The sequence below is a fragment of the Lycorma delicatula genome, chromosome 6 (genome assembly GCF_047948215.1).
Source record: "Lycorma delicatula isolate Av1 chromosome 6, ASM4794821v1, whole genome shotgun sequence".
In the NCBI taxonomy this organism is placed as follows: domain Eukaryota; kingdom Metazoa; phylum Arthropoda; class Insecta; order Hemiptera; family Fulgoridae; genus Lycorma; species Lycorma delicatula.
In genome coordinates, this window is record NC_134460.1 from 109566121 (window position 1) to 109589644 (window position 23524).

At 29.5% G+C, this 23524-nt stretch overlaps 1 protein-coding gene across 1 annotated transcript in view; it reads left to right on the top strand.

Moving 5' to 3' along the window:
* The window catches only part of Trim9 (E3 ubiquitin-protein ligase Trim9), a 617022-nt gene that overhangs the window by 142472 nt on the left and 451026 nt on the right, over positions 1-23524 (top strand). The window lies entirely within an intron of this gene.

Sequence of the window (23524 nt, forward strand, 5' to 3'; positions counted from 1 at the left end):
CGACAATCACAAAGCAGTTTGAAGGTCATGCTGACCTTCAAACTCCTTCAAAGATTATCAAGATATGGTTCATAGGGAGTATGCTCCTAAGGACAAACTGTCAATAAAGAATACTACGTAACTATTCTTTGTTGGCTAAGAGATGTTCTTCGCAGCAAGAGACCACAGCTTCGAGAAAATAGCTCATGTTTTGGAAAATTCATCTCTACAACGCTTCAGTCCATGCATAGCAACTTACTCAGAGATTCTTGACAAAACAGATCGAATAACTTTAGCTGGCTCCTTACTCACTGATATGTCTCCCTACGATTTTTGGCTCTTTCCTAAGCTTAAAATTCCGCTCACTAAAAGTGAGAGAAAAATGCTTCCAACAATGAAAACATCTTTGGGATAAATCACCCCTTATCATTACACCCTTATCACTCCCTTATTACCCCCTTATGATTACATCATAAGGGGGTGATACAAGTCATTGAAATAAATAAGTTAAGTATTTTTGTTTTTATGAGCCAAGATCGGATACTTTTTGATCACCCCTCGTATCTTATGCAAATTCTTAGACCACCATAACGAATTTTGCATCTGCCCTCTAACATTCCTAGGACAGGTCATACGTCATTATGGAGCCTAGATATTTTTTTATAATCTGCGCAGGGTTTTTCAATACTGCTTTGCACAAACGGATCAGAGCCTCGTCTACCAACGACTAATTATTTGGTTTTATTAACATTTATTTTTATCTTTAATCGTATCTATCCTGTGTTATCATCATTTCATCTTCTAGGAACAATAGTGTTTGCAAATAATAGTCATTGATATTCATGCCTATCTTTCAGATCTTCACTCGCTATTCTTCCAGTATTTTTGCTTAAATATATCTTTAATAGCGTCGGAGACATACAGGGTCATTCACGGGAACCGGATGTTTTTAAAATAATCATAAAAAATTGAATATTTACTTTAAAAAAGTTTTATTGGTACTGAAACACTTGTTAAATCAAAGCATTTGTTACTTATTCATGAACGAAAAATTATATCCGGCAAGTGATGTCCATTTTGGGGAATACATGGTTGTAGCCTTTTACGGTAACTGGCCTCAATTCTTTGCAGCATGTCTACATCAATCTGGGTGACGTGATGACGAATTGCGATTTTTAGGTCCTCCAATGTACGCGGTTTATTGCCGTATACACGCGGTTTCAGAAACCCCCGCAGAAAAAAATCATAACTACCCAAGTCGGGGGACCGAGGGGGCCAAGGAATGTCGCCGAATCTGGAAACGATCCGTCCCGGAAACAAGTTACGGAGAACAGCCATCGTTGCCCTAGCTGTGTGCGCTGTAGCTCCATCCTGCTGGAATAACACATTTTGAAAATCGGTTCCCGGTTTCGTAACTCAGGGATGAATAACGTATTCAACATCGCAATGTAACGATCAGCTGATACAGTTACGGCAGCGTCATTTGCTTCAAAAAAATATGGCCCAATAACACCGACCTTTCCTATTGCACACCAGACAGTCACCTTTGGGCTACGAAGTGGTCTCTCGTGAAGTTGATGTGGGTTTCTTTCTGCCCAATACCGGCAATTCTGTTTGTTGACGAAGCCATTCAGATGAAAATGGGCTTCTTTACTTCAAATTTTCATTTTCTTCAAAAATGGTAAGCATTTGTCGACAAAATTGTAATCGCTACATGAAATCTTGCTCGTTTAACTGCTGCACGACGGCTATCTTGTAAGGATGGAAATGCAGGTCTGTATGCAGAATTCGTCTTACCGTACTTGTGCTCATTTGAAGCGCTGCTGAATGCCTCTGAATTGAGCGGCGTGGGCTTCTGACAATGGCTTCCCTTACTCATTCGATGTTCTCCGGAGTGCTAGCAGTTCGTGGGGGACCCGGTGGTTCTTTTTTCAATATTGAACCGCTTGTTCGAAGGTTGTTTACCCGTCGCAATATTGTGTTACGAGAAGGGACACTTGCATTACGATGGATATTAAACTGACGGCGGAAATCTCGCTGAACAGCAGTTACGGATACGTCTTTTCGCACAAAACTGTCATACGCGTACAGGCGTTGGTCTAGCGTCCACGGCTCCATCTCAATGACTAAAATGTAAATGCTATGAACAAAGGAAACGTCAGACACCAGCCACGTGCCCCTCCCACCACGAACACCCGAGTACAACCCACTTCAAAAACATCCGGTTCCCGTGAATGACCCTGTATAACAACCATTCCTTGAGCCTTAGTTATTTAAATTTTTCCAAATATACGACTACCGGTTTTAACTGCTCCAACTTGACCTTCAGACCGCCAGTTGCATCTTTATAAATTTGGTGTATATCATTCCATATAAAACTTTAAATAATTTCTGCCATGGCACATTATCATAGGTTTTCTTCATATGAGTCTCACTGTTTGTAACCGATTTCTTCATTAACATTTGATACAAAATAATATATATTATAATATATTATTGATGCAAGAATTTCAAGCTGTAAAGATCGTCTGCTCTTAATCGTTGTAAATTACTTTTTGTAATCTTCCTTTCATAACTACCCATACAAACCTTCCAGTGGATGATATAATACTTGTCCTCTATAATTACTACGTTCATTTCTAGCTCCCTTCTTATAAATAGAACTAATATACGCCAATTTCCATTTTTTGGTTTACTGTTCTCCAGTGGCAGCTCGTAGCTAAAATTAGTGGCGGTACTGCTCCCGAAAAAAATTTTCTGAGCTTTTTCAAGATCATGGATAATGTTTTCTGTAAAATAATGAACCAAAAAAATGAATCAAATAAATTAGCTGGAAGCATAATAATAATAATGTAATTTTACACTTTTATCACATTCAAGAATATGGTACACATTGTGCTTAAAAATCGTATTCGGTTTAACCCAATAAATAATAAAATGTCAATACAGGTAATATTTTTTAGTATTATTAGGTAATAGCTTAAAAAATGCCTGCTTAAGAACACTGTAGTGCTCTGTACTGTAGAATTTAAATTTCTATGTACACAGAAACAAATACATAATTAGTTTTTACTAATTACCTTTTCTTTCGCCCTTCCAGCGAGTTTTTGGACAGATTTGGCAATCAAAGAGCCCTTGCTTTTTGCTATCGTCTGATCGCTACTGAAAAAACAACTAAACCACTTTCATATTCCTTCAGCCTAGAAAAGGGGACGAACAAGGAACGTCAAGTACACGTGGAGTAAAAAAAAAACTACCTTCCACCAGCACGCCAGGGTCGACAGTGCTCTCTCTCTTCCACGCAGGCTGGTTTGCAGTTATCTATGTGCGCATGCGCATAACAGCCAAACACCACGCCCCGGGAACTGTGAAGCGCACAGTTTCATACAAAGATTTTTGCATCTTTTTCATAAACTGGGGAATGGCTACTGACATTAAGCTTAAGGATTATATATTGTACAAGTATAAAGAAATAATTAAAGAAAAAAGGACTCATTATATTAAATGTTATCGATAATATAAAGTGGAAATAGGGGTGCTGCAGTTCCACAGTGCCTATACGCGAGTCGCCAGTTCTCTTCTCCATCCATGAAAAGTTTACTAATTAAGTCGATCAAGATTTCTATTTAGGTTTATTTTTTATGCAACTCCGTTGAGATTTTTTTAGACTGGAAGCTTACCCGTTTCTTGTCATTAAGTTCCATTAAAAATAACTTTAGGTTAATTTTTAATTGCATTATCAAATTGAATTTCTGGAATATTTCATTATAAATCCTGTATTATTACAAAATTGGCTGAATTTGTTTAAAATAAATTGCACTAGTTTTATTTAATTTTATTACCTTTTTAGTACAGCTGTACTTTTTCATCGAGAATGTAAATTATATTTTTCAATTTTTGAGGGCCTGAAAATTCGTGGAAAAATGTTTTTGTTAGTTGAACTGTAATCACAAAAGATTATCAATGACATTTTCTTAGAATCCCCCAAAAAATGTAATTATTATATCTTCATTAGAATATGAATCTGGGTCCCGCAGCTGGTTTTTATTATGACCTTCTAAATTGATCCTTTTGATTCTTGTTTATCATTGATCCACTTATGGGTTGAGACTTTTAATTTTTCTTATACTATTATTCCGTTTTCTTCTACGTTGAATCCTTTTTAAAAAATTATATTATAAACGTAAAATATTATTTATTATGTGTGTGAAATTAATTTTTAAAATAATCTTTTAATTTATAAATATTCACTCTGATATACAAATCAGAATTTTTTTATTTTAAATAAAATAAAAGCTTTTATAAAAGCTATTTATTTTTTTATAATTATGCACAAAAGCTTCTTATTAACAATGTAATTTGTAAAGTAGTTAATTTAATATAAAAAAATCAATGGTATGTTATACAAGTTGAAATATAAACAAGTTTTTTTAGTATGTTTTTATAAATGTTAGTAACATATTACTTCACTGTAAATGTATAATATATATATATATATATATATATATATTACAGCAGTCGTTGTTCATGCTTTTTTTTGAAGCTATTTCTAATGAGCACATCTGTTGTATGTTGCCATTCAAACATGTAAATGATTTAGATAAGAGAGTTGAAAGAAAGAAAGAAAGAAATGTAAAAAAAAAAGATGAGTTAAGACCAGTTTCTGTAAAATCCACTTTTTTCTTTCTTTATTTGAATCAACATTATAAAGATAAGTTATATTAGGGAGTGTTCCATTTTTTCTTCTTTTTCCAGCTTAAGGTAATGTTGTAAAAATGATGTTATTGTCCTTATAAGATTTTTCTTAAGCTCTAGTTTTTTCCTTTCCACTTCTGTTTTTCTTCTCTTTTTTTGTTTACGTCTATCCTTTCTATATAATTCCCTTCTTTGTATATATATTATAATTAATAAATTTGTGTCACTTGTTATTTAATCATTATTTTAAACAATAAACTATGCTTTATATTTCTGTCTGTTTGTGTGTGTGGTTACTTATTTATTTGTTTATTATTTGATAAACATTTTTATTATAAATCTACAGACGACGTTAGTATTATTTTAAATATATATATTTTTTTTTAACCATCAAAATATAGTCAGGGTAGTGCCAAACAATTAAAATAAACTACACGTCTTTACTGTTATACTAAAAATATATTTAAATTTCATCTGTTTTTATACTAATTGTTTGGCTAATGTTATTGTTGATCGCTGTTTTCGTATATGTATAATATTAAGATATTAATGCTTTGAAATAAATTTTTAATTGGCTGTAAATAAAAGATAAAATTAAGCTATTAAGACTAATAAATATCTTCTTGATTAACGTTTCTCAACCTGGGGGTCGCGAAATCAGCCTACAACTTTACAAGTAAACAATAATAAAATCATTTTATGAGGAAAAAATCATCGATTATAAACATTTTACTTAACATTTATAAGTACATATGTAAAGAAAATAAATTATTGAGATGGTTGCGTTTGTTTTTCATTTAAAAATTTCTCTATACGTCGATCTATTTTAGAAACACACGAAAGGAAATTATTTTCAAGTGATAAAAGACGATTTTTATGTTTAGTTTTTAGCCCAACTGTAGACGAAAAACCGTTTTGATAGAGATAAGACGTGGCAAAAGGGATTTATATTTTCAGTACTTCTGCGACTAAATTTCCTTAAATACTTTGACGAGCAAGCCAAAACGTATCTAAATCTTCAGATGTAAATTGTAGCATATTAATCATCTCGTTTTAAATTTGCTAGACAACAGCGAGGACGTTCGGAGGATAAAATGGCTCCATGTATTTGATCTTGTTGATGACCGTTATGATGATGATCCATTTTGACGGCTTGGTGTTCACGTTTATTGTTTCTTAGCTGTTTAAAAGTTACTCGTTTACTGTTCTATTTAAAGTTGTTATTCATTTTGTTATTTTAAATTTAATGTTGGTTGGACATTCGAATGGGCATTCAAAGGTACTATCAAATGTTATACTATTATATTACTTGAGAATTATCATTGGGTGGTCCTCTTTCAAGTGATGGTCAGTCATATGACGTAGTTATAGCTACATTGTAGTAGCTGATTGTAAGTAAATAAAAAAAAATTCAGCAAAAAAAATTGCAGTTGTAACGTTTTACCAGCAGACATTTCGATGAGCTAGTCGTGAATCTTAACCGGTAACTTAGCATGTGAATCAACATTTTCCCTATGTGAATTCAGTACCCATCTCTTCGAGAAATCATTTTTATCTTCCGGGATATAATCCACCAAATGAATATATTTTTGTTCGAACATGACTCTTTCACAGCGAATATTATGTAAGCAGACCAAATTACAAAGAGAGCATACACATCTAGTTGGAACCTGTAAATAGCTTATGTTTGTACACTTCATACATGCATGCAGCGACGTGTATGAAACGTCGCTATCAATGTAACTAAATAGTTTTAACTAAGTTTCATTGGGTTGCGAATTGGGGGGGGGGGGGGGGTAATATTCATTATATATTTTCTTTACTTTTTAGGTGTCGTGAAGCTCTCTCTCTCTCTTTTTAGCCTCCGGTAACTACCGTTTAGATAATACTTCAGAGGATGAATGAGGATGATATGTATGAGTGTAAATGAAGTGTAGTCTTGTACATTCTCAGTTCGACTATTCCTGAGATGTGTGGTTAATTGAAACCCAACCACCAAAGAACACCGGTATCCATGATCTAGTATTCAAATCCATGTAAAAATAGCTGGCTTTACTAGGACTTGAACGCTGGAACTCTCGGCTTCCAAATCAGCTGATTTGGGAAGACGCGTTCACCACTAGATCAACCCGGTGGGTTAGGTGTCGTGAAGCTAAAAAGGCTGAGAATCACTGTTCTTGATCGATTATTTTTATTTCGAATTCCAACCAGATATACCATTACATAAATATGAAAGATTTATCATCTTATTTCCGCCCCCCTTAATTTCAAAATGTAAATATTAATTGTTAATGTAAAATGAAATAGAAATATGGAAAAAGTAATATCGCCTCATCAATTTTTTTTTTAGAAAAAAGGATACATGGTAGACCACGTTTTATGTATATTTATAGGCAATAATTAGATGCTTGACAGATTTGCGTAAATAGTATACCAAGAATCTTCGATTAATCTCTGTTTCTGACCGATTTGAAAATGAGATAAATTTTAACCTCACTTTACCAGCAAAAAAGAGAGTTATTTTAAAATAAAAATCCCTTCATCAGAAATATTTTTTTCTTTTCTTTTTATAAATATATTTATTATGAAAATCTGTCGATGTAATTTTATAAAGTTTATATGTTGAAATAAAGTGGTGGAGGTTTCCTTTTTTTTGTGATTTCAAACTCGTTAATAAAAATTAATTAATATTGCTTAGTTTTTTAGACTAACCTGACCATTCCAATGTTTATAAATGTAGGTTTTTACGAAATACCGGTGGGGAAACCAACGTATAAACACCTGTCTCAGTGATATATTGTGAAAATTTTCAAACACGTTGTTTTATGTAGCATATATATGTGTTTAACTATATATTTTTTTTCTACCTGACCAATCAGAAACGTAATTACATGTCATCTAGAGCACTAACTGTTTAATTCTGTCATAGTTAGATTATTTTAATGTAGCGGATAATTTCACTGCGTATCCAACCGTAACTGGTACGTATCTTTATTGATGAAAATAAATTAAATATCAACAGTCATTAAGGAAAATGTACTGGAGGGGGGATAATGGTTTGCCATTTAGATTAAATTTTTACTGATGCTCTTATTAACTACATATTTTCTTCAGGGGAAGAGCCTTAAGTTCTAGATATCCTTTTTATTCATCTTAAAAAAGATTATTCTTGTAACATTTCATATAACATTTATTATTCATGTTAGTAATTGAAATTGTAAATTGTACCATTCTTTTACATTTTTATTTTTTTATATATGGTATATATAAAAATTTTTATATATGGTATATATAAAAATTTTTATATATGGTATATATAAACATTTTTATATATGGTATATATATATATATCTGCCCTCATTGGAGCAATTCTAGTCAATGCTGGGAAGATCATTTCTAGAATTTTTTTTCTTTGTCCAATACTCTCATTATTTTTAAACCTCTGGAATCTCTGTTGGTCTGTGATATTGCAATTTATTTGTTTCGGAGTTTTAATTTTTAATTCTGTTTTCTTTTTTTAAGGGCATTTTTTTATTTCCTGTTCAGAATCTGTCATTTCGTCATTTTAAGTTCTGTAAGGTCTTCTGTTTCGTTCAGTTGTTTTAACTTTAATTTTTTATCGATTGATTAGTAATTTCTTGGTTATCCTTGCTAGATTACTATAGAAGACTATACTTCTTTTCCTCATGACGTTCAGTAAGGGTTCGTTCTGTTGGTATACGATTTCATTAGGGAGAAGTCGATATTTTCCATCTACTATGTGTTTCTTGTTAATAATTGTTCTTAAAATATTTCTTTCCACTTTCTGAAATTTTTTGCTCTGTTTTAGCTTCTTAGATTGAGGACTGTTTTACATACATAGGATTCTTCTGGTCGTGTTACTGTGTTGTGTTTAATTTTTGTCTATTGAAAAGGGGATTTCTTTTTGTATATGGGCCATATTAAGTTCTTTGCAAGTCTGAGTTTATTGATTCTATTTTGGATTTTTGGTTTTTCATTTATATTTCTTGATATGTCTCCGAGGTATTTAAATTTTTCTGTGGTTTTTATTACTTTTTGGTTTTTAAGGGTGATGTGATTCGGTTTATTCTTAGTAATGGTCATTATTTCAGTCTTATCATAGGATATTTACAGTCCGTCTTTCCCTTTTATGTTTTATGTTTTAGAGGGTTTCTATTTGTTTTTTGGTTTCTTCCCAACTTTATGACAGCAACGCAAGATCATCCGCGAGTACTAGAAAATTCAGTTTTACTTAATTCCCAATTTTGAGTTCTTTGTTCTGCTTTTTTCATTCTTTCATGATTTTTTCCAGTATGCTGATGAAGAAAAGTGGGAAATTCCTTCTCCCTGTTTAGCCTTTTTTTTTTGTTTTTTAATGAGGAACATGTTTATGTTTATGAAAATTAACAGGATGATTGTTTGATGTTCTCATGATATTTAAGTTCTATTTTGTAGAATCTTGTACAATATTTTTTAGAAAACTATAATTTTTCATTTTCTCTACGTACTATATTTTATTTATTTTAATTTTTCTATATACCTATCGCATAATATGTTAATTAGCCCAGTGGAATTATTACATCATGCAAAATATTTTAATAAATAAACTTTTGGAAAAATATAATTACTTGTTACAGTACCATTTTTGTTTGATTTATGATAAAATAAGGTAGTATATTAATTTTCCATATTGTTCTTTGATATATTCGATGTAATTAATATAAGTCAAATTGTATTTTGTTGTTTAATTTTTTTAATTTTACATATACGCCAAAGGCAAATTGTTTGCAATTGCGTCATTGTTGTTGTATGTATCATGAGGGAAAGAAATGGTAACAGAGTAATACATTGTATAATCATTCGCTATTGAAAGCAAATGTTTATGAATGCAGTTATCTCTCTTGCAATAATAATGGAGACATAAATAATATCAATGTTGCTATTGTTTAATATGAAGTTACTGTACTACCAACGAAGTCATTATATTAACAAATGTAGTTCAAACATCAACCGGGTCAACAGTTACTGTATTAAGTAATATGTTATGATTTTCCTTATTATTCTACTACAGTTATTAACGAAAAATGTTTACGTACATATAATCTCAGAATAATTCATTACATTTTTATTTATTTATTATTTTTTTTATTATACTAAAGAAAATTATTTTCCATTCATTAGTTTTTGTTATGCAACTGGACTAGAGATACAATGATGAAGAGGGAGACACGTATCCCACTTCAAAAAACTGGTACATGTTTTGGTTATCATTAGTATTCATGTAAATATCTTCAATGAGAGTAAATTTTTATTACCGTTAATTTTAAGCAACGTATTTTTTTGGGAGGGGAGACCTGGCCATTCATTTTTGGTTTTTGTTATAGTTTTCGATATTTATTTAACTAACGTAATCGCGCATTTTTAAAATATATTTATATATATAAGAAAACGTTATTCGATCTAAATTATGCCTACTTATTAATAAATTTAAAAATGTATCTTTGAGAAAAAGTCATTACCATAATCTACAGATTGTTCGATAAGCATACATTTTTCAAAACCCTTTTAAAAATCCAATTCCATTTCTAGATTATTCTACTTTGAAATCAGATTTTCCGCTCGAAAAAAGTCAGTAAGTGCACTAATTGTCCTACTTAAATACATACCTATCTGAAGTAAGATAAGTATCACTCTTTAGACATGAAAAGTATAACTTCGGTAAAAAGATTTGTCAACCTTTCACCGAATATTACATTAACTTCATTGGAATTAATTATTAGGAATAATGATGGTATTATGACAAAATCCTAGATCATTCACAGGATAGTTGATCAAATTTATATTTCATTAATCACGTTAAAAATCATAGAAATATTCTTGAATACATTTATAATTGAATAATCTTCTTGTCATTTATAATTTAATTTATTAACATATTGTAAACGGTTGCTTTAAAAAGACTAAATATTATAAATATATTTGTAACTTATCTTAATAATTTTATGAAATATTTAACATTTACAGAATGTTCTATTAATCCTTTATACGAGGTTACCTAAGATAAAAAAAAAGTATACTGATACTATTGGAGTGAAAAAAAAATGATTTAGTTCAGACGTAGATTTAATAATCTTACCTTTGAACTTTAAAGTATAATTATGAAATAATTTCAGAGGAGATTTATTAATTGCATACTTGTTTCAAAATGAATGATTAAAATTTAATTATAAATAATAATTACATTCAGAATTAATTAAAAAATTTCCAATGACATCGTTAAAGTATTACGATACTATACGATGTTCGCTAGACTTTATAAACTACAGAAAATACTATTTTTAGAACTATAATGTACAACGCACTTCACTTATTAAAAAGTTTTTTTCTAAGATTTTGTGAAATTAATTCTACATGTATGTATATATGCCGTTACTGTTAAAAAAAGCGGCGAAATTATAACAAATGTTCGTCGTTTGTTTACTTTTCTCAAATTTTCTTTCTTTATTTTACTTAAATACTAAAACAAAAAATAAATACAGTGCGTTCGGAGAGTTGCTGTTTACTGGAATAATGGAACTGTAATGAGGAAACTTTTAATTATTATTTTATAAAAAACGGATTTTATAATAACTGGAATAGTTTATAAAATATGTTAAAAATGACCACCACCTCCATCATCAATATGACACTGCTTACGTTTCAATTTGTTTTCAAACACATAACTCGCTGATGTAATGGAATGGTTCGTATTTATGCGTCGTTATTGCGGTTTTTAGTTCGTAAATCGTACGTGGTCTATTGCGATACCCTACTTGTTTCGCTACCCCTATAGGAAGTAATCTGGGGGAGTCAGATCGAGCGAAATGATTCGTTCACCAAAGACATTTCGTAAAAAAGTCACTAACCTGTTAACTGAGTGTGCTGTGGCGCCATCTTGTTGGAACCAACGTGATTGATTTCCACTTCTGTTAACTGATCTATGAAGTTTGTTAAAACAGCACATTAACGATCACTATTAATTGTATTTTCAAAAAAGATTGAATCCACAATGCGAGTTCAACTCATACCGACACAAACTCCAGTTTTCGCTTCGTGTAAAGATTGTTAATTTGTAATTCATGGGGTTAGTTGTCGACTACAGTCTTGTATTTTTTAAATTAATATAGCCTCCCAGATGAAACCACGTTTCGTCTGTAAAAAACGTAATGTTGAGAATAACTACGGAATTTGGTCGATAAAACATTTAAACCATTAATAATAATTTAGTCTTTTGGCATGACCTGTAGGTTTCAGTTCTTGAAAACACATTACTTAGTTGGGGAAACGTTTCAGTTCTTTTCTTACAGCTTTATGTGCAGTAGCAAGTCCGATATCTTACGTCTGTGTTAACTTACGCGTTGATTTAATTGGACTTTCGGCCATAGCATCCAAGATATCAAGTAGCTACTGTTCGTTTAGTTTAAGTGGTCTTCCGCTTCGGTCAGCGTCTTCAACCGAGCCTGTTGCCCGTAATCTTTCGATAAGAGTTTGAACTGCATTGCGGTGAGAAAAAAAGAATTTGGAAACTTTTCAAAAAACTTGTGCTTCACTAAATCAGTGTACTTGTCACCTACACAAAAGATGTGTTCCACGAGAAAAATGTGTTCCTCTACAAAAAAAAAACCATTACGTTTCTCGCAACTATTGATTCCGATAAACGAAACGAAGCATGTTCAATCACAACTCAACAACTGACATCTTCGCTTAGTTTATTACTGAGCAACGCCCAACTAACCCACAGGGTAACCAACGTAACGCCGAAAGAACTGAATGCACCACAAAATTCTAAAATAAACTACACAGCGTCTTTCCAAATGCTCTATATAATAAATATGTACGAAAAGATAATGAATTACAGAGGTACGATGAAATAGCGCAATTATCTTCTTCATTGTAATTCATTAATTTTTAATTTAAAGCTAAATATGACTATACATGACATTAATAAAAAATCCATTAAAGATATTCTATATACCACTTAAGAGAAATCTAATCGATGACAGATAGGCTTTGTTTTCAATAGATTAAATTTTAACGAGAAAATAAGAAAATTATTGAAAAAATTGTTTGTTTTAGTTCAATATATTTTTAATTGATAATTGAAAATTACTTATAAATTTAAATTTAACTGCATTCTATTTATTAGAATAAACAAATTTAAAAAAATGCATTGAACTAACGTTGCGGGATGTTGCGATCCCAAAAGGTTTTGATATTGTAACATATGGTTAAAAATGCAATTATGAAACAATATCTGTAAACTTTTTTTGTTATAAAAAATTCTTAATTAAGAAACCAATCTAAGTAGTCTTTTTTAATTTTAACTAATTTAACAAAAATCAACCTCTGAATTATTTTAATTGACATAGTTTATTCATGTGATACTAAATATTGGATTTAAGTTTTTTTTTTTTTAATTAATGAAAGTTTAATTAGATTTTATTCTTAATTTTATTAAATTTTTTAAAATACATTTTGTAAATAAAATTTACTTGTACTTCATCGGCGCTGCATCTACGAAAGATGTCACGATATTCAATATGTTGTGATTTTTTGTCTAATAAAATTCTGTATGGAATAATTGTATGCTATTTAAAACTTTAAATTTCTAGATTCATTCCTTACGGATACGGCATAAAAACTGTTTATAAAATAGGAATGTGTAATAGTTGTTTTAAGATGGCGCAATTTTTCATCTCAAAAATAAAAAAAAATAAATTGATTATTTGATCAATGAGTTCCATCTGTAATTTCCCTATGGAATAATTAAAATTTTTGATTAGATAAGTCGAGCAAGATGTTTTTTAATTTTGTACTTGTATTAAACGGCTTTTTTCCGTTAAATTTTACTTCCCGGCGAATGTGCACCTTCTTTCTTTTGCCTGTTTAGCCTCCGGTAACTACCTTTCAGGTAAGACTTTAGAGGATGAATGAGAATGGTATGTATGAGTGTAGTCTTGTACAGTATAAGTTTAACCATTCCTGAGATGTGTCGTTAATTGAAACCCAACCATCAAAGAACATCGGTATCCACGATCTAGTATACAAATCCTTGTAAAAATAACTGACTTTACTAGGACTTGAACGCTAGAAATCTCGACTTCCAAATCGGGGAATGTATTTTTTTTTTTTTTTTTTTTTTTTTTTTTATAAGTGATTTATTAAACGGGAAGTAGTGATCCCATCAGAAATGGGGTACCGGGTTTTTTTTGCAAATTTTTAGGTTTAGGATCCAACTAGTTCAATTAGACCAAAAAAACATATGGATGTACGTACATATGTATATGTGTCATACTGTTTTTGGCCTTATATCTCAAAACGATTTTCTTCAAATTTGGATCAAATATTTCTATATAAGGTCATTGATCATATTAATTTTTTTTCAAAATTCATTAAAGAGTGATGTTGCGAAAAAACAATTTACATCTTCTTCAGAGGCATTTACGAGAAAATTTTATTAAAAAGAATTTTTTACTACAACTGATATACAAATAATCCAAAAAAACCTTTTTCAAATTTTTTTTTCAAATCAACCCTCATCTTTTAAAATTGAATGAAATATATTGGTTTTGGTTCTTTTGTTCCATTTCCTTGCGGTTTAAATATTTTTCGACAATTTTTTTGAAACTTTATACTTCATATGTAAAGCTATCAAGAAATTTCTACAATTTAAAAAAAAAAAATAGAGCCTATTTCATCTAAAATGCAGAAAACCTTTTAAAAAAATTTATTTTTCTTATTCTATCCTTTGTTGAAGAGAGCGTTAGATTTAGATAAAACTGTATTTAAGCAAAATTGTTAAGCTTAACCTATATCGGAATATTTTTAGACAAATTTTAATTAAAATTTATTCCTCGCTTCTAAAAAAATGTATCTTCTGTTGTTTTTTTTTGCCCTACATTTTTATTATTAAGAGCCGGGAAAGTCGTGCAATACATTGCTAGTTTTTTGTTTAATCTAAGTGGACATGTTATGTGATAGAACTTTTTTTTTTAAATTCATCTTTGTAGAATAAAAATGTAATTAAATCATTCATTTCTTCTTCTATTATTAGATTGTCATAATTAATTGATCTCACTGAAGTTAATGGTCATAAAAGCAAGTGATCTTTTAAATTGGATTGATCTAATTCGTGAAGAGTCTCATTATAAAAACTGTCATAAAGGACATATTACTAAGAATAAATAAAGCGGTTCCATCTCGACATCGTTGATAAATGAATTAACGAATGATTGGTTGAAGTACATCTTTTATTTGTAGGGTTAAGTGGAGAGGGAGGAAATATTTTCTGTTGATCGATTATAAGGTTCTATTATTTAAAATAAAAGGGAGAGGGTGTGGAGATTTTAGGAAGCAAATATGTTGTTATGAATACATCTGTTTATATATATATATATATATATATATATCTCACCTGTCTCTTTATTCAACCGTGATATATGATTAAAAAGAGCCGGACAGGGGACAAGACATACACAGATTTCATTGATAGAGTTCATTGAATTTTTGCTCTAAACGGAAATGAACCAGATGCCCCGTACGTTAGGGTTGTCTTGATATTCATTAGATTCTCCTATTGTGTTACCTGATATCAAGTCATAAAGGAAATCCTGAGTTAAAGAATTAAAAAGGAAATTTTTTTTAATCAAACTAAAAAATGTTTTTAATCCAGAACTTGTTTATCTTTTCATAAAAAAAAAACTAGTAGGATTATATGACTTACAGTTTACATATATATATATATATATATATATATGTGTTTATTATTACATAAAATAATCTGATTGAATATCATAAAAAAGCAGCATTTTCAGAATTAAATTAGAAGTAGTAATTTTTTTTTATATTTAAAAAAGTATAAATTATGTAGCGTAATTTTTCAAACTTTATTATTTAACTTTTTATAAATTACTTGAAGTACATATATAGTGGTGAGATAAAATATTAATGATGAATGGAACTTTAAATTAAATTAAAAATTATAAAATAGAACACAGAAGAGAAGATCCTTCGCTTTGATTTATGATATTGAGAGTGTTATTTCATATTTCTAAACATATTGATAAGTGATTTTTCTCGTTAACAGAACAGCAGCTTTTGGTAGATTTCTTTACTTGTTTTGCTTTAAGTTTTAAAGGTGTCACATTTGATAAAAGTTCCAAGGTCGCCAAAGTTTTTAATAAAAGTCTACAAAATGTCGTTTTATTTCATAAAATATTATTTTTGACGTTGCCTGAAATAATGTAGTCATCAAAATCAGATTGGTACAATCGAGGATAGCTTTCATGCAAAGAAAGTTTTAATATTAAATATATACCTAGTAATAAAATATAAATCGATATAAAATAGATTAAAAATAAATTCCTGATATTTTTGCGTTGTAGCATTTCATAGTAGTAAAACACGGACAATATTAAAATTATAAGGAAAAAATAGAGGCTTTTGAATTGCTTTGTTACAAGATGATATTGCATATTAGATAACTCGATATAAAATTCGAAAATGAAGAGGTCTTAAGACGAATACAAGAAAATAGAGATTTGTGGCTGAATCTTTGTAAAGAGACGAACTAGGATGATGGGCTATAACTTAAGAAATCCAGATTTAGTTAACTTAACGATGAAAGGTATATGTAGAACATTAACATTTTACAGGAAGACAAAGGTTCGAACATATGAAACAGATTATTGAGGTTGTAGAATGTCGTAAATATGTCGAGGTTAAACGATTAGCGCAGATCAAAAAGGAATGGAGTATTCTGTCAAACCAGTTAACCGGCTAGAAAATATTAAAAAGAAGGATATATTTTTAGTATTCAAAATGTGATTTATTACAATGTAAATGCTGAAATTTAATTTTTACTATTTTTTTAAAATATTTATTTTTTGTGGAAAAAGATTTAGAAAATAATTAATTTAGTTAATGTAAAATAATGATTTGTTTCAAAAAAGAAGTGTTCCTTGTTTCTACACACATGGTTGCATTTTATCGTATAGTGAATAAATAAATAATACCTTGCTTTTAATATAGAATGAATAAATTGGAAAGTCGTTTGACCTTGCCATATGGGGTAACTTATACTTATGTTTGACCCAAAGAAATCTTGTTCTACTCTCATTTTTTTTTTCCCAGCGTGTATGAGACGTCAAATTTTCAGCACCAAATTATTAATAAGCTAATAAATTTATCCTACCAAAGATGTGTGTTACCGATTAGGTTACATTTTTTATTTTTTAGGTAACAACTAATTTTTCTCGCATAAAAAAACTAGAAAATTTTCTTTTACATTTATTTATTTCACTTTGTCAAACAACAGGTTTATGAACATTTTAAATTATCTTTCTGTTGGTTTTTTCATGATTAGAAATTAATTTTATAGCTCGTAAAACATGCCATCTTTGACTAGAATTCGAACCCAGGACTTTCTAAATGAAATTGTAATTGAAAAAGGTTTTTGTTTCTAAGTTAAAATTTTAGCCTTCGAAAACTAAATGTTCAATTAATCCGGAATATTTGACCATTAGTTGTATATGTCGCACTCCATATTTATGACAATTCTTTTAAAGAGATTTTAATCCTTTTTTTCACTATTATTAATAGGGCTCATTATATCAAACAGTGGCGATAATATGAAGGACAACAGAAAATATGAAATTTTTCAATAATTTTATAAAGATTAATACTTTCCTACAAATATTCAAAACTAGTATTTCAAAAGTATCGAAATGATAAACATGTTTTGTTTTTTACTTGGTATAGTGGTTATATAGCGGTAACCCACATAAGTCACATGTTAATCCTGATAACGTGATTAACGTTTCTCATTAATAACTAGCATTTCATACCAAGCTTAATAAAGTAAAATGAGAAGTATTATTTGTTATATTTAGCGAGCTGAATGTACGGTTACATATTAACTTTACATTTCCTCCAAGATGCCTTTGATATTCAGTTTTCTAAGTGATACGTTGTCCCTAAGGTAGAGAGAAGTCTTTATGCTAAAAACGTCAATCAATTCTGATTTTCGGAATTATGACACGTGATACGTTGTTTCCTGAGCTAGAGATTATGAATATCTCGCTCAGGAATGTAGTTTACTTCTTTCTTGTATGGTCAAAAATTAATTTATTTATTTTTAGATGTCTTTCATGTACCGCCCGCCTAAACAAATACAAAATAAAGCTACCGTGCTATTATATTTTACGATATTTTACTACTGAATTTAAAATCAATTTCTTTGAACAAATTAAAAATATGGCAAAATCGCTGACTCAATAACTTTTATGTGTAATATCATATATCTTTTTTGGTAGAGAGGGATGGTTCCATATAACTAGTAAACTGCTACACTATTTTCATAATATTTTAATTTTTCATTCATTTTAAACTTATATTTTTGTTAAAAAATATTTAAATTTGCATAATTATTTTACCTGTAGAATTTATTAATTGTAAACTGAAAATGGATTGTATTTCATTTAATATTGTAAAGTTGATATGAAAGATACAAAAATAATTGTCAATAATCAATTTTGAAAAGAAACTAACAAATAATATAATGTCAAGTCGCCTTAAGGATATGTTATATAGTGATAATCATTACTTTCAGAAAAAGAACTCCGTATTAGTTTTTATTATACGATGGCTCCTTTACATGAATTACAGCCATTAACAATAACTGGGACAGATGTAAAGCAATGTTAATGTATGTACCCGTTTTCTATATTGAAACATTTTGAAAGTCTAACAACTTGTTTATTAACAAAATTAAATGGAACTATAAGTAAATCGTTTGATTATAAACACATGAGGTGGGTTCTCTTCCGTAATAAGTCATTCGATAACAAAAGTTATTAGTAAGCAATGTTATTAAACTTCATTAGCAAAATAATATATCTGCCTCTATCGTAATCCATAAAAACAAATAATAACCAGTAAATAAATAGACAGTCAATAAAAACAAACAAATAATCAAGCGATAGCCAGTCGATAGACACATTACAATGTATTACAATCTACAATTACAAAACAACCTGTAGTTATAAACAAAAAAGTAAAGAAGTAAACAAAAAAAATCCATAGATTTAGCGATAGTAACTGCAAACTGTCATTCAGTAAGCCCAAGTCAAGCACATGGAGACGTTTCAGCATTCGTACATCCCCACTGTTATCAAGCAGATTGATTGCTAGATGGTTGACGTGCTTTTCTAGACGTTGGTATTTAACACTGTGCTATCTCACAACCTTACGAACCCGTTGGAAGCACCAGATATTCGTGAATCTCATCGTTCCGTGTAAACCACGGCACCTCCATTATTGTCCACGTTTCCTTGTTTTGGAAGCGTTGTATGATATCTGCGTTACTATTATTTGATATTCCCCTTAACTCCACCCGTAAATCCAGATTGATTGTAGGATAGCTTTGTAAATCAGAACTTTATTGGACAATGGAGGTGTGAGTTTCTCCGCAGAAGACAATGGAGTTCCCTTTTCTTTGCGTTCAGATGTTTTTTTCATCCTTATGTAAAACACCGTTCTTGGTGCAGTCCTAGATATCTCGTACACTATTTGTGTGATCAAGAACCGTACATGTTTACACTGGGACAGTCACCCCCTTCTCATGGTGAATGTGACGTACTTCGATTTTACCTGATTAACTTTAATCCTCAATTTTTCTGTCATGCGCAGACAAGGTTCAGTGCCAATAACAGCTCCCGCGAGGCAAGTTCAGAGTCCTCGAAAATCTGTTCCATAGGTCTCGTATCCGGGTACGTCATTCGTATGCCGGATAGGCCTCCTTTTCTTTCTCAACACCATCGTACTCACTGTAAGTAAAACGGGCTAATGGTCCGCCGTTGAGTTATAGCTGTTTTGTACCAAATTGTATGCAGATGATATACCTAAAGTGATAAAAAAAGTCAAGTAAATCTGGGATCTTCGTTAGTTCCGTAGGCCAGTATTTATTAGCTTAAAATAAAAACATTAGATTAAATCCTACTCTAGGTTAGTCGGACCGAAGCCCGAATATAATTAAAATAAATATAATTATATACTCGTATACCTTCCATATAGTTGTTAGTAATCTCTTATCAAAACACGAAAATTACTCACAACTTTTCCCGCACAAAGTAAGGACACTCAATTCTTTTTTTAAAAAAATTACCTAATTTTGAAAACACTGATTTTGTATACACTGATTCCATTCAATATGAGGTAATGCCTATTACATATAAGTATTTAAATATATACATATTAAAAATTTGTATTAATGAATGAAACAGTTTTATTGTGGCATTTAATAATTATAAGAAGTAATTAAATTTCAATGATTTTTTTGAAAATGATTTGTAAATGATATAAAGCATGTTCTTCTACACGTCAACACTGTAAAAATAAAGTCATTAATAAAAATCTTGGAACTTTTGAGAAATTAGATTTGAAGTTATACAAAATATTGATTATGTCTGTCTTTTATATCATGCAATCACTTTAGTATTAATTATAGTATATTGGAGCTATAAAGTTATTTACAATAGAAATTTCCATGAAAAATTACGTTAAAGATTATTTTAACCACTTTAAACTGTTCAACTCTTCGTTTTTCATTTATTCTATAATCCTTTTTGTTTGCTCGCGCAAATAATTTTTTATTGGGAAATAACCGTGAAAGTTTAATAACATATTATGGAATTTCCTTTTTGATACTAGATTAAAATTTCAAACATTTTTCATCAAAGGAATAACAAAAAGGCGAACTTGGGTAATACTGTATTTTAATTATTTAAATGTGTATAATTATACTTTATTTTTTATTGTTGTTTTTATTTCGTTCGGAATTTCAGAATATTTATTTTAAGTGATTCTATCTCCAAATACGTTGTAAATTTAAATTATATGTAAACTTACTCGATCAGTTTTGTTTATTTAACCGTAAATAAAATGTCAATAAGATCTGTTTACAAATTTTTCTCTGAAAAACGTTCATTACTGTTCATGTTTGCTTATCTTTAAGTCATCCTTTCAAAAAAAAAAAAAAATTATACTCTAAGGAAACAATTTAGTATACCGGTAGTTAAAAGTATATAGATAAGTTGTGAGAGCAGTAAAAATAGCTAGCAAAGGAAAGGTTGTTGCCCAAGTACAAAAATAGAATGGTCCAAATATCTTTCCTTTCTATTTCGTAATCTTGCCTTCTTACTTTGATGCTTCTTCCAATATTAGATTCAGTATTTCAGCTCTTTCTTTCTTTTTTTATTATTCTCTTCTTCTTTATCACTATCATCGTCATCTTAAAAATACTTTTGTAGTTTTTGGATTAGATTCTGGTTCAACAGATATGTACAAAACAAATCTATTTTCACTGAACTTTATGCAAACTTTTGTTACTTTTTGTTCAACAAAAAATGGCCTTGCCGTTTTGAAAACGTTAATTTTTTTTATTAAACCATATATTTACATCTTGAGTTTCTGTGTTAATGTTTTTGTTTTATTGATGTTGACTTTTTTTTAATAAAAGGATGAATTTTAGGCAATAATCTTACAAGTTCTTCTTCTCTTGTTTTTAACAATTTTTTATAATGTAATTTTACTTAATATTTAGCGCTTAAATTAAAATTTGTATTTTTTTTTTTAAGTAAAATCTTCTGTATTGTTTTTTAGAATGAACATCCTTAATTTCTTATAAAATTTTGTTGCCAAGTTATATTTGCTAAGTGTTCTTTGTATCAATATAGGGTTGAGCTGTTCCGAAAATATTTTAGAATTCTGATTCTAAAGGTTGTTTATATGATACTTAAATTGAGATAAAAAATAATATTTTTAAAGTAAATTGTTTCCCTCTTATGTAAACCTTTTTAAATAAATTGTCTGTAGTTAATTCAGTTCTCAATTTCGTAAAAGAGTAATATCCGTATTTGTAGCAAAAATGATATAATTACCTCTACTAGTGTGGTTGTTTGTAGTTTTCAAACCAATACTTTATTTTCCGTATTGTTCCTAATTGACAAAATGTATCGTCTAACACAGTAGCGCTTACCTACGGCGATGTTGGCAAATACCAATTGATAAAGAAACTAGTTCAGGATTTGTCTTTCTCTTTTTTACTACTAAAAAAAAAAAAAGAATCTGCCGGACTTAATCGTAATAAAAAATAAAACTGTATAAATAAGAATACAAAAAGTGAAATAAATATTATAACTAGATGTACATTTTTATTTTTACGTAATTATATAAATAGGAGTGTACATTACAAGTTGAAATTATAGTAAAGTCTATATTGCTATTCATATTATTAACTCTTCACTGAATTTAGATAATCGTTTAATTCAACATTTACTGTTTTTATAGTAAATTTTTATTATATTTTAATTTCATACTTTTGTTTAATACAGGTTGAAAAAATTGCAATATTTCGTAGGTTTTTATTGATTTTATGAAATAATCTTTTTTCTATATCTCTTGATAATATATGTTTGAGACATGAAATTCACATTTATTTTCTATTTAGGGATTTTATTATTTATAAGTGTATATCATGGTTATGTTTTTCTATTTAATCTTAATAATTAAAAAGTGTATAATCAAATTTCTTCATTATTGAATTTTACATAAGAAAAAAAGCCGATAAGGGGTTACATAACTGTACCAACTGGCGCCCATACTCAAGGAGAAGCATTCATGTAAAATTAATTTTTATGAAAATAATCCTTAAGTAGATGGTAAGTGATGATAGATTTCAAAATCAACTTATAAAAATTGTTTTAAAAATACAAAAATGCTGCTATAATTTTAAATAAATTAGTTGTAATTTTTTTGGAAGTTGTAATAATTTTTGTTAAATTTTTTTTTCAAGAATACTAAAGAGTAAGGGCTACCAAAAATTATATTTTTTTTATAATTTAAAAATGCAATGGGTAACTTAAAAAATTTTACGTAAAAAGAAATTTTTTTAATCAAAAAAATATTTTTTGTTACCGCAAACAGTTGGAGTGAGATGGGCAAAATATTTTAAAGTGGTTTGTAGCCTATTAACGTAGGAAATATAGATGCAAATAATTTCCAGTTACTCCTTTTCTGAAACAAGATATAGCTAAAAAAATTTTTTTTAAATATATTAAGTGATTTTTTGGGAAGGGGGTGGAAATTAAAAACAACATTTTTTGTAATTCGTAATCTTGTTAAAAAAAACTTCAACTTTTCTAAGAGAAATCTTTTTCCAAGAAAGATGTAAAATTTTAATTCAGCCAAAACACCCCTACCGAAAATCATCCAATTTTTACAAAAATTTAATACATTCTTTCCCCTTCTCATTATGAAGGTAGTAACTGTCTACAAAGTTTAAAAAAATCGGTCAATCGGATCCAGAGTTATAAGAACAAATACAGACCAATATACATATGTACATCTGACAAAAATACATTTTTTGGACTGGATGCAGTGAATGGCATGGAAGAAGTCCTACGCAAGAAATACCGCATGAAAATAAACAAGAACAAAACGAAAGTAATGAAATGTAGTAGAAATAACGAAGATGGACCACTGAATGTAAAAATAGGAAGTGAAAGGATTATGGAGGTAGAAGAATTTTGTTATATGCGAAGTAGAATTACTAAAGATGGTCGATGCAGGAGCGATGTAAAATGCCGAATAGAACAGGCGAAACAAGCCTTCAGTCAGAAATATAATTTGTTTACATCAAAAATGAATTTAAACGTAAAGATTTTTGAAAGTATATGTTTGAATTGTAACTTTATATGGAAGTGAAACTTGGACGATCGAAGTACCTGAGAAGAAAAGATTTGAAGCTTTCAAA